Source organism: Rhinoderma darwinii, chromosome 4 (genome assembly GCF_050947455.1).
Source record: "Rhinoderma darwinii isolate aRhiDar2 chromosome 4, aRhiDar2.hap1, whole genome shotgun sequence".
In the NCBI taxonomy this organism is placed as follows: domain Eukaryota; kingdom Metazoa; phylum Chordata; class Amphibia; order Anura; family Rhinodermatidae; genus Rhinoderma; species Rhinoderma darwinii.
The window spans coordinates 228,210,610-228,223,662 of record NC_134690.1 but is presented as its reverse complement, the minus strand read 5'-3'; the positions used below and the strand labels follow the sequence as shown (position 1 = coordinate 228,223,662).

Here is a 13,053-nt window from a genome sequence, read left to right as displayed (position 1 = left end):
AAATGCAATATTGAGTGCGAATTTTACCTGTGGAATTTCCTACGTTTGTTTGTGGTTTTGATGCAGATTTTCCATATCAAATTCTGCAATGTGTGCATGTAGCCTAAGACTCTACATCCCATTTTAGCCAGAGCCAAGCTGACTGTGGTTTTAGACATCAGCAGGTGAACAGTACCATTACGTTGTTTGAGGGGAGGGGCATCGGCTGACCGCACTTCTGCATAGCTCAGCTGAGGGGTGTCAGTCAACTGCCTCTGAGAGCGCTGATTGGCTGAGCAGCTAAGCACATTCACGAAATGAAACGCTTGGCCTCCTGGGAACAAAGGAAACTAAAAACTGCGATCAGTTTCCATGGTATATGTCAACAACAGGAAGCGCCCACTCCAACATTCAGCTCCATAATGCAGATTTTTGCATCTATACAGTGGCAAACAACATGTGATATCTCAACATTGTAACCAGTAAATAAAGTAATAAAGGGAGGCGCAATCAGATGCAGGCTCCAGGGTGGACACTGGGGTGGCAGCCCAGGTAGAGGCCTTGGAATGTTGTTGGGTCCCCCTAAGCTTCGGCAAGGGGGGATCATTGATCCTCGATCCTCTTGGCCTACGGTTTGGAGGGTCGGGGAATGGTTATGCAGGGCCTCTCTCCTGTAGGAGTAGGGCTGCGATAGACCGCATCCTTTGTGCACTTTTTTGTGTGGCACCTCTGCACTCTTTTTTGCACTTTGGGTGACAGAAAACACGACTCGGACTTTAAAATAAAAAAAATAAAAACATTGATTTAATTGTTTATTTGCGGGTTAGACAAGGCTGTCCACATTCACCTCTCCTTTTTGTTTGTGTTATAGAGCTCTCCACAGAGGCTATCCGGCGGAATGGAGAGATCCGAGTGATCACCGCACATGGTCCAGGACACTTCAAGGTCAAGTGCTCGCTGTACATGGATGAAGTGACCGTCTTCTGCGCTGACCAGCGTTCGGTGACTGCACTCGTCCAGACCGGAGAGGAGTTCGGACAGGCTTCAGGGTCAAAAGTCAACTGTGGGAATTCAGAAGCTATGCTATCCAGGAACTGGCACCTGTGTTCTTCTGCCCCCTCCTCATTTACCATCAAGCCCAGGAACTGGCACCTATCTTCTTCTGCCCCCTCCTCATTTACCATCAAGCCGGACCTCATCAAAATTCTGACAGTCTGGTTCGGGAAGGAAGGTGCAGCCCTAAAGTCGTGGGAAGAATGCTTGGCCAAAGTCAACCAGAGAATCGGACTGTGGAGCCTCAGACAAGTCACTATTGAGGGCAAAGCACTGGTTCTGCGTAACGAAGTCTGGCCCGTGATACAATTCCCTTGCGCAGACATGGCCCCCTCTTGCCACTGTCTCGAGGACCATTACCAGAACTGTGTTACACTTCATCTGGGGTTTGAAAATGGACAGAATAAAGCGGACATGTTAAGTACAAGGAGCCCCGCAAAGGTGGGAAGGGTATACCAGACATCCCCACTCTGCTGCGGATTGCCTTTGTATGTGACTGTGTTCGTAGGACTCTAAGGACAGCAAACAGCTCTGCGGGCAAGGCCATGTCCCGATTCTTACTCCTTCCCCTCTGGCGAGGTTTTGGCTGGGACATGTGGGGCAGCTCTTTCCCTTACAACTGGCATGCTCCCTTGTTCTATGGAGTTGTTGTCCGGTTTGTGAGGGAGCATCAACTGGAGGGTCTTAAGACCGACTTGTGGAAACCTAAGACGATCCACAAGCACATCAGAGCAAAGGACTTGGCACAGTCTGTTCCAGGGCTTTATGCCGACACATTGGAGACTGTTTGGACTAATGTGTCATCTGGCAGGTTGACAAATGGGCACAAGGACATTTCATGGATGGCCATCCAGGGAGGACTGCCTCTTAGGTCATTCATGCATGCCCGCAGCCTGTGCAAGACCCGGTACTGACCCAGGTGCCCCTTCACGTTGGAAACATCTTTGCACATTTTCTAGCAGTGCCCCTTTGCACAGGGTCTGTGGAAAGCCTTGGAACCCGAACTCAAGTAATCAGTTCCCAGGAACAGACTGTCATACCGCTCGTTACTTTATGGACTATTTCCTGGGATTAAAACTGATAGAGCAATCCAGGACGCCTGGCACCTTATAAACTGTTTTAAGGACGCTATATGGTTTGCCAGGAATCATTTAATTCTGTGAGGAAAGAGTGTGTCCATCCAGGACTGCCGCAGGCTGATCCACAGCCTAATGAGAGACCATTCCACCTGGGACAGCCCGGACATCGATGAGGAAGAGGACTGATACTCCCCTTCCTCCCCACTCTCCCTACTTGTGTGTTGTCTCTCAATAAAGCTTCGGGCCTGTGATTTCCCCTCCCTACCCACTCCTTCACACGCCCCCACCCCATCACTTGTTTGTAATGCTTTGTTGATTGATTTTAGTGAATGGAAGAAAGTTAGTTTAGCGTGTGGCGTGATGTATAGTCTAGGTTAGCCGGTACTGTGTGTCATACTGTCATGCTATTTTCGGCGAGTGTTATTATTTATTATTTACTGCTTCATGGCCTGAGCTGCGTTGCAGTAATGTTTGTATGATGACGACTGATTGCGAATAAAGCATTTTCAATCAAAAATTGATTTAATTGTTTATCGCTTCTCGGCCTTTTGGCTAAGATCAAGTGTAGTACCTGCTCGAGCTGAGGTTAGTAATCATCTTCGCCGGTGGTATAGCCGCCATCGTTGGGGGATGACAGAACGCCAAGGTGAGGGAAGGGAACCACAATGGTAATTGCTCTGGCATACGCATTTTGTTTAAAGGTACCATTTGTAGGTGACCAGGCAACCGCCGGATCGAGGTAATGAGGTTGGGTAGTTTGGAAGCCTGAATTGCTATGTGCCCCAGGGCAGGTGACCCTGGGGTGCCCTAACTCACTCGGGGTAGGATCCCACTGAGAGATGGCACATTTGCACGCACTTGTCTTTCACACTATCTGAGCACACGCCTTTATTCTCCCGGCCTTCTGGCTGGCAGATGAGGAATTTTTTTATATCTGGCGAATGTCCAGGCTCTATCACAGCGCACATTCACTTATTTAAGTTTTCACTGTGTATTTTGTCACGTTTTGTCACAAGGGTTTTTCGGATGCGGTGCCCTTTTGGGACCCTCCTGAGGTCTAGGGGGAAAATGTGTGGCCTTCTGGTTCCATTTTCCCCTGCAACCCAGCCTCACTTCTTCGGAGGGGAGGTGCAACATTGATACAGTCTCCTAGGTGTACACTAGGGTGGCAGCCCAGGTAGATGTTTGGGTCTCCCTAAGCTTTGGTGATGGGGGATCATCGGATCCTCGATCCTTTGGGCCTACGGTTTGGAGGGTCGGGGAATGGTTATGCCGGGCCTCACTCCTTTAGGAGTAGGCCTGCGATTTTGTGTGCCATTCCCGCACTTTTTATGCACTTGGGTGATAGAAAGCACGACTCGGGCTTTCAATAAAATGTAAAAAAAAAATGTATTTAATTGTTTATACATAGGGGATGCTGTGGGATATGTTTTATTTTTTGGCTGTGCAGTTGGAGTAACACTTTAAGGATAATGCAGTAAACAATAATATTTCTTCAATATTAAATTCAATGGGCATGAACAGAAAATCTACTTTTTGCATGCAGCACTGCTTATGTTTTCCTTCAAGAAATAATATCATTATTTTTATTTATTTTCAAGAATAACTATCACACCCAAGTACTTCACATTTAAATTAAAATGTCTTTAGGGGTTTTTTATGCCATAAATAGTGCATTCATCAACCACACTCAGTATTATTGTGTAAACCTGTGTACTTCTTAATGCTGGAAGCCACCTGATGTCCTCATCTGTGTCTCTAGTATCTTTTGAAGATTGAATCCTAATTTGACTATTATTTAACCTCCACAATGAATACAAGAAACGAGAAGGTTCACTAATGACATCTAGTGGTTGAAAAGTAATAAGAGAAATTGTGTTAGGGTATATTGATAGGTAGCAATTTTTGTCGCAACTACCAAGAAATGTCAGCAAAATGCTGGGATTTTGCCTCGATTTTGCAAAGTACCTGCTTTTTTGCCTGCATTTTGTGGTAGTCGCTGAAATAAACCGAGCTGCCGACACATACCCCGGAAGTCCGAGGTTTGTGATGGAGAACTTCAGGGGACTTTCAGTCCCCCGTTCTCCCTATCGCTGCCAGCGATTACACATGTATCCCCTATCTTGTGGATAGGGGATACATGTCTTTTGTTTAATGGCAGAGCGGGGACATACCTCCCTGCTCTGCCGTACTGTTCAGTGGCGTCCCGCTGTAGCAGCCATAGCGGCTGCTAGCGGAGCCTGCGGCCATGGTGGGGGCCCGTGCCGGCGGGCGACACGGGCCCCCTCATGCCGCGGGCCCCGTAGCAGCCGCTACTGCTGCTACGGCGGTAGTTACGCCACTGCAGCTGTCTAAAACCAGGCTGAAAGAAAGAAACAGCAGATTGTAACCACCAAATTATTAGGATAAAGTACAGTTTTCATTTTCATGGCCCGGTCTTTCCCGCTACATATTATCTGAACGATAATTCATACTGAATTATCATTCGTTTAAAAATGTATTCATACTGAATTATTGTTAACGTAAGCTATCATATTACCCATATTATCTGACAAATTCACTGGAATATCCTTTTATTTTTTGCTAAGAAAAATTTATTGCACATGAGTTGCTACACATACCGTATATAATATTCCTACAGAGTTGTTTTTTTTTACATATAATTAAGCCAATTTTTCCATAAGGCCTGCTTCATATCTGCATTGGAGGCTCAGTTAGCGGCCTCTATCATAGATCCAGATGAGAATACTGTAAACAGTAGCACTATTGTTTCCGATAAAACCATGGACACCTTGACAGAATTTGGTGCTTCTGACAGAGCAGAACAACGGAAAGAACGCTGAAGATGTGAATCGAGGCCTAATTAATTTGTAAATCAAATAATTTCATGCCTTTATTTTCTCATTCTTTTTTTTTATCTGTTTCTGTTATACATCTTGAAAATAATCCTTCAATTTAACACTATTAATATTTAATTGAAAACGTTCCTAACATTTCAGATGACTTTTCAGAATAAGCTGTCATATGTGTGTATATGAGGAATAACACTGCTCTCCTATCTCTATCTATCACCATACCTCTCAACTTTCAAGAATTGCAAAAAGGGATACCTCCTGCGGCGCAGCAAGGGATTTTTTTTTACGTTAAGCCATGCCTCTAACTCCGCCCATTTATACCCAGTTCAGCCCACACGGTATGATGCCCATAGTGCCTCTTCACAGTATCATGCCCCCATAGTACCTCCCCACACAGTATAATTCCTCCATAGTGCCTCCCAACACCGTATAATACCCCATAGTGCCCCCCACATAGTATAATGCTCCATAGTACCTCCCATAGTATAATGTTCCCATAGTGCCTCGTCACAGTTTAATGCCCCCATAGTTCTCCTTACACAGTAACACAGTAAATGTTATGTTATGTTATGTTATGTTATGCCTTCATAGTTCCCCACAAAGTGTAAAGCCTCCATAGTGTCTCCCTACACAGTATATTCTCCCACACAGTATAATGCCCAATAGTGAAACATACACAGTATAATGCTCTCATAGTGCCTCCTCACCCAGTATAAGGCCCCCATAGTGCCCGAACACACAATATAATGCCCTCATTGTGCCTCCAAACAGTATAATCCCACATACAGATGTAGCCATCTTTATATTGACTCTTAATGCAACAAATACATAATGGCAAGAAACTTTAACTTGAGTTTTTCAATGATTTTTCAATTACTTTTCACGATGCAGCAAGTTGTCAGAGTCAAGATAAACTTGGCTACATCTGGCCCACAAACATTATAATGCCCCTATAGTGCCCCCACACTATACCCCCATAGTGCTTTATACACAGTGTAATGTTCATATAGTGCTTCCCACACAGTATAATAATGACCCAATAATGCCCTCCAACACAGTATAATGCCCCCATAGTTCCTCACACACAGTATAATGCCCCAATTGTGCCTCTTCACATAGTATAATATCCCCTTAGTGCCTTCCCCACAGCATAATGCCCCCATAGTGCCTCACCCCACACAGTATAATGCCCCCATTATGCCTAATAAAAAATAAACAAAAAAACTCACCTAGCCCAGTTCTTATGACGAGCAGAAGGGATTGTTCAAACTTGCACCTGTCTGTGCTAAGTCGCTCAAGGCTGGCACTACATAGTGAATGCTACACCATTGGACAAATATGTAGCTGGAACAGAAACATGCCACCAGCTGCCCGAGACAGTGGGACTGCCTGGAATCCGGGAATGTTCTACTGGATCCGGGAGGATTGGGAGGCATGCTATCACATTTATACATAGAAGCTGCTGCAGCATGGAGGAGATTATGCAGCAGTAAAGCTGAGAATCCCTCCCTTATTCATCAATTTCTATTGGCAGCCACATCCATGTCTTTCTCTTCTCCTGCTCCCCCTCCATAGAATTCTAGGGCGGCGTGTCTGTGTGTCTTCTCCTGCTCCCTTCACTTCTTCAAAGACTTCTATGGGCAGTGTCTGTGTCTCTCAGCTCCTGCTCCCACTACCCTCTCCATAGATGTCTATGGGCAGTAGCATCTGTGTCTTTCTCTTTTTCTGCTCTCTCCTCCTGCTCCCTCCTTCCCTCCCCAAAGACTTCTCTGAGCAGTGTCTGCATATCTTCCTGCTCCCTTCACCTGCTCCTCTCCCCTCTCCATAGTCTTATATGGGCATTGTATCTGTGTCTTTCTCTCCCTGCTGCCACCTCCGGCTCCCCCTCTCCTCTCCATAAACTTCTATGTGCAGCATCTGTGTCTCTCGCTGACTCTGCTTCCTCCTCCTCCTCCTGCTCCCCTCCCCTTTTTATAGACTTCTATAGGCAGCCTCTGTGTTCCTTTATTACTCTGCTCCCTCCTCATGCCCCCTCTCCATAGACTTCTATTGGCAGCATCTGTGTCTTCTCTTTCACTCTGCTCCCTACTCCTGCTACCCATTCCTCTCCATTGACTTCTATGGACAGGTGTCTCTCACTCACTGTGCTCCCTCCTCCTGCTTTTCCCTCCCCTCTCCATAGACTTCTATAAGCAGCCTCTGTAACTCTTCTCTCACTCTGCTACCTCCTAATGCTCCCCCCTCTCCATAAACTTCTATGGGCGGCATCTGTGTCTTCTCTCTCACTCTGCTCCCTATTCCTGCTACCCATTCCCTCTCCATAGACTTGTATGGGCAGCATGTCTGTGTCTCTTCTCTCTCCCTGCTACCTCCACCTGCTACCCCTTCCTTCTCCATAGACTTGTATGGACAGCATGTCTGTGTCTCATTATCTTCTCCAGCTCCCTCCTCCTGCCTCCTCCCCTTTCCATAGACTTCTGTAGGCAGGCAGTGAAGAGACACACCCTCACTCCCTACAGTCCATCTTCTCTGCTCTGTAACTAGGGACAGATTTTGCTTGACAACCGTGGGTGGACTGCAGAATAAAGAAAGGAAGAGACCTAGTGGCAGTAAATTCAAACATAATTTGCATGGATAAAACAACTAAATTTTAACAGTAAATTCAAAGTTGATACACTACCGTTCAAAAGTTTGGGATCACCCAGACAATTTTGTGTTTTCCATGAAAACTCACACTTATATTTATCAAATGAGTTGCAAAATGACTAGAAAATATAGTCAAGACATTGACAAGGTTAGAAATAGTGATTTTTATTTCAAATAATAATTTTGCTTTCGTCAAAGAATGCTCCATTTGCAGCAATTACAGCATTGCAGACCTTTTGGCATTCTAGCTGTTAATTTGCTGAGGTAATCAGGAGAAATTTCACCCCCTGCTTCCAGAAGCCCCTCCCACAAGTTGGTTTGGCTTGATGGGCACTTCTTGCGTATTATACGGTCAAGCTGCTCCCACAACAGCTCTATGGGGTTGAGATCTGGTGACTGCGCTGGCCACTCCATTACAGATAGAATACCAGCTGCCTGCTTCTTCCCTAAATAGTTCTTGCATAATTTGGAGGTGTGCTTTGGGTCATTGTCCTGTTGTAGGATGAAATTGGCTCCAATCAAGCGCTGTCCACAGGGTATGGCATGGCGTTGCAAAATGGAGTGATAGCCTTCCTTATTCAAAATCCCTTTTACCTTGTACAAATCTCCCACTTTACCAACACCAAAGCAACCCCAGACCATCACATTACCTCCACCATGCTTGACAGATGAAGTCAGGCACTCTTCCAGCATCCTTTCAGTTGTTCTGCGTCTCACAAATGTTCTTCTGTGTGATCCAAACACCTCAAACTTCGATTAGTCTGTCCATAACACTTTTTTCCAATCTTCCTCTGTCCAATGTCTGTGTGCTTTTGCCCATATTAATCTTTTCCTTTTATTAGCCAGTCTCAGATATGGCTTTTCCTTTGCCATTCTGTCTTGAAGGCCAGCATCCCGGAGTCGCCTCTTCACTGTAGACATTGACACTGGCGTTTTGCGGGTACTATTTAATGAAGCTTCCAGTTGAGGAGCTGTGAGTCGTCTATTTCTCAAACTAGAGACTCTAATGTACTTGTCTTGTTGCTCAGTTGTGCAGCGGGGCCTCCCACTCAGAGGCGTAGCTAGGTTCTCCAGCACCCGGGGCAAAGATTCAGTTTGGCGCCCCCCCCCCAACCTCTTTCCCGACATCTCCTTCCCCCTCGCCGTGTTTGTTTTCTCTACCAATCGACGTGTCATTTCTTTTTATGTAACGCGAGCATAAAAATATTTGTACATTTCACAAGCAATATGGTTCTATACACAACACCAGAACCAAGCTCATTACATAAATACAGCACCAGCACAAATACAGCTCAATTTAGTGCAACACCTGCCGTATAGGTGTGTACGGCGTAAAACTACAGCTCCCAGCATGGCCTGAACAATAATAAGGATATGCTGGGAGATGCTGTTTCACAAAAAATAAATCCTATCATAATCATCTCGCTGCAGATCATACAGCGACTACATTACTGATTAGAGGCAGAATAAACATTTACATTAAGTGACTCACCGGTGACGTCTCAGATTCTAGTTCTTTTTCTCCATCCGGTCCAGACCTCTATGATGAATTCTCCCGGTCACAGACCATTTCTGCAGTTTGCCGCTCAGATGTCTTCAGCTCCTCACTTTTCCAACATTTCTGCACCTATAAATAAATATAAAGTTATCATTATACCACACACTACGCCCCTAAATATAATAGCGCCATACACTGCACCTCTAATTATAATAGCACCATACACCGTGTCCTACACACACACACACTGTGCCCCCTGTAGATAGTGCCTGCCATAGAGCCCCTGTAGATAGTGCCTGACATAGAGCCCCTGTAGATGGTGCCCCCATACAGACCACCCCTGTATAGTGTCCCACAAATAACTCCCCCTATAGTGCTCTACAGATAGCCCACCCCTGTATATAGCCCCCTGTAGATATAGCCCACACCTGTATATAGAGCTCTACACATAGCCCAACCATGTATGTAGCCCCCCTGTAGATATAGTCCACCCCTGTATATAGTGCTCCACATATAGTCCACCCCTGTATATAGTGCTCCACTAGATAGTCCACCCCTGTATATAGTGCGCCACAGATAGCCCAACCCTGTATATACTATATACAAGGGTGGGCTATCTGTGGAGCACTATATACAGGGCTGGACTATATGTACAAGGGGGCTATATACAGGGGTGGGCTTTCTGTGGAGCACTATAGGGGGAGCTATTTGTGGGATACTATATACAGGGGTGGGCTATATCTACAGGGGGACTATATACAGGGGTGGGCTATATCTACAGGGGGACTATATCTACAGAGGGACCATATCTACAGGGGGACCATATCTACAGGGGAACCATATCTACAGGGCTGGGCTATACACAGGGCTGCTATATCTACAGGGGTGGGCTATACACAGGGGGGCTATATCTACAGAGGGGGGCTATACACAGGGGGGCTATATCTACAGAGGGGGGCTATATACAGGGGGAATATATCTACAGGGGGGCTATATCTACAGGGCTGGGCTATATACAGGGCGACTATATCTACAGGGGGGCTATAAACTGGGGTGGGCTATCTATGGAGCACCATATACAGGGGTGGGCTATATCTACAGGGGGCTATATACTATATAGCCCCCCTGTAGCTATAGGCCACCCCTGTATATGGTGCTCTATAGACAGCCCACTCCAGTATATAGCCCCCCTGTAGATATAGTCGCCCAGTATATAGCCCAGCCCTGTAGATATAGCCCCCCCTGTAGATATATTCCCCCTCTGTAGATATAGCCCCCTGTAGATATATTCCCCCTCTGTAGATATAGCCCCCCTGTAGATATATTCCCCCTCTGTAGATATAGCCCCCCTCTGTAGATATAGCCCCCCTGTAGATATAGCCCCCCTCTGTAGATATAGCCCCCCTCTGTAGATATAGCCCCCCGTAGATATATTCCCCCTCTGTAGATATATTCCCCCTCTTTAGATATAGCCCCCTCTGTAGATATAGCCCCCCTGTAGATATATTCCCCCTCTGTAGATATAGCCCCTCTGTAGATATATTCCCCCTGTATATAGCCCAGCCCTGTAGATATAGTTCCCCTGTAGATAGACACCCCCCCGTAGACAAAGTCCCCCCTCCCCCCGCAGATACAGCCACACTTCTATTACATTTAAAAATATATATATATATATTCAAACTCACCTTATTCCCGCTCCCACGCCGTCCGGCAGCCTCTCTTCTGCGCAGGTCTCCAGGGGGTTGAACACAGCGTCTATGAAAGGCGCTGATTGGCTGGGCAGGAGGACTTTCCCTGCCAGTCAGTCAGCGCCTTTCATCGACGGAAGCGTCACTGGTACAAAAGGTACCAGTCGCTTCATTCGTGGAAAGGCGCTGAATGGCCGGGCACGGAACGTGCCCGGTCATTCATTGCTACTAATTGTACCTGTGTCCTTGCGACACAGGTACAATTATAGTGCAGGAGGAGGGGGCGCTGGCGCCCCCCTCTGAACTGCGCCCGGGGCACGTGCCCCGCCTGCCCCTCCCTAGCTACGCCCCTGCTCCCACTTCTCTTTCTACTCTGGTTAGAGCCTGTTTGTGTTGTCCTCTGAAGGGAGTAGTACACACCGTTGTAGGAAATCTTCAGTTTCTTGGCAATTTTTCGCATAGAATAGCCTTCATTTCTAAGAACAAGAATAGACTGTCGAGTTTCACATGAAAGTTCTCTTTTTCTAGCCATTTTGAGAGTTTAATCGAACCCACAAATGTAATGCTCCAGATTCTCAACTAGCTCAAAGGAAGGTCAGTTTTATAGGTCCTCTATACAGCATAACTGTTTACAGCGGTGCTAACATAATTGCACAAGGGTTTTCGAGTGTTTTCTAATCATCCATTAGCCTTCTAACACAGTTAGCAAACACAATGTACCATTAGAACACTGGAGTGATGGTTGCGGGAAATGGGCCTCTATGCACCTATGCAGATATTGCATTAAAAACCAGACGTTTGCAGCTAGAATAGTCATTTAGCACATTAACAATGTTTAGAGTCTATTTCTGATTAATTTAATGTTATCTTGATTGAAAAAAACTGTGCTTTTCTTTCAAAAATAAGGAAATTTCTAAGTGACCCTAAACTTTTGAACGGTAGTGTATATGTTAAAGGGGCTTGTATTTAGTGGAGTTCACTGGCTCGTGTCATCCACTATTACTACCTCCTTTATATAAGGGTCACTAGGCTTATGCCTAGCTCCCCTACCTTTTTCCTTGTGTTACGCTATATATCTGTTTTGCCACTATGTGTGCACGTGTACGCGGTAATTCACAACACAAGTGTATAGCAAATAAAAGCAATATACTTAGATATTAAACAGAAAGTACACAACACAGTAAATATATCCACGGTATAGTATCCGTATACCCAAATAACTTAATATGTATTGAATATACTGACATTACACCTGGCACAGTATTATCGCAAGTTATCAGCAGTACTATACTACACCACCACCCACTTATCTAAACATACATATAAGTGGGGGCGTGGCCTAGCCTAGCATGTAGCCGGACATTTGTTGCAGGAGCCCCCACCATACATGCTGAAAAAAAGATTGATTACTTACCGGTAAACTGTTTTTCATGAACCTATGACAGCACCCCTGGAGAGACATCCCATTCTCTGGACAGGAAGCCTGACGATATAAAAAAGGACACACCTCTCCACACACCCAGTCTTTAGAAAGAATTTAGGATGAGAATTAGTTATCTTTTATTCATATATACACTGTGTGTGTATAGACACACACCCACATTTATTTATTATATCTTTTTTTTTTTTTAGCGCCACCTCAAGAAAGTTTACTGAAGGGGGGGAACTAGGGGGGGTGCTGTCATAGGTTTATGAAAAACCGATTACCGGTAAGTAATCAATCTTTTACCCTGTCACCTATGACAGAACCCCTGGAGATGTAAAATAGAACCCCAGTTTTAGGGTGGGACTACAGCTTGTAGAACTTTCCTACCAAAGGCTAAGTCAGTGACTGAATACAACTGTAATCTATAATGTTTAATAAAGGTGTGGGATGAGCTCCATGTAGCCGCCCTGGAAATCTGGTTTAGAGATGCGTTGGCTCTTTCAGCCCAAGAGGTAGATACAGCTCTGGTGAAATGAGCTCCAAAGAACTCTGGGGGACTAGTGTTCTGGCCCACATAGGCTAAGTGTATGGTCTGTTTAAACCACCGTTCTATTGTCGGTCTGATAGCTGCCGACCCTCTATTTGGACTCTGGAACTAAATAAGGAGATTTTCTGAAGACCTCCAGTTCTTTGTGACTAAGTGGACTAAGCATCTCCTTACGTCTAAACAATTAAATTCCTGTTCTCTTGGATTTTTCGGGGAGTCACAAAAAGAGGGAAGAATAATCTCTTGGTCTTGATGAAAAGGGGAAATAACCTTTGGCAAAAA

The 13,053-nt window shown here is 45.5% G+C and overlaps 1 pseudogene; it reads left to right on the top strand.

Annotated features, from left to right (window-relative positions):
* Positions 1–2,643: 2,643 nt before the first annotated feature.
* Positions 2,644–2,710, top strand: LOC142761471 (U2 spliceosomal RNA; annotated as a pseudogene).
* The last annotated feature ends 10,343 nt before the right edge of the window (positions 2,711–13,053 follow it).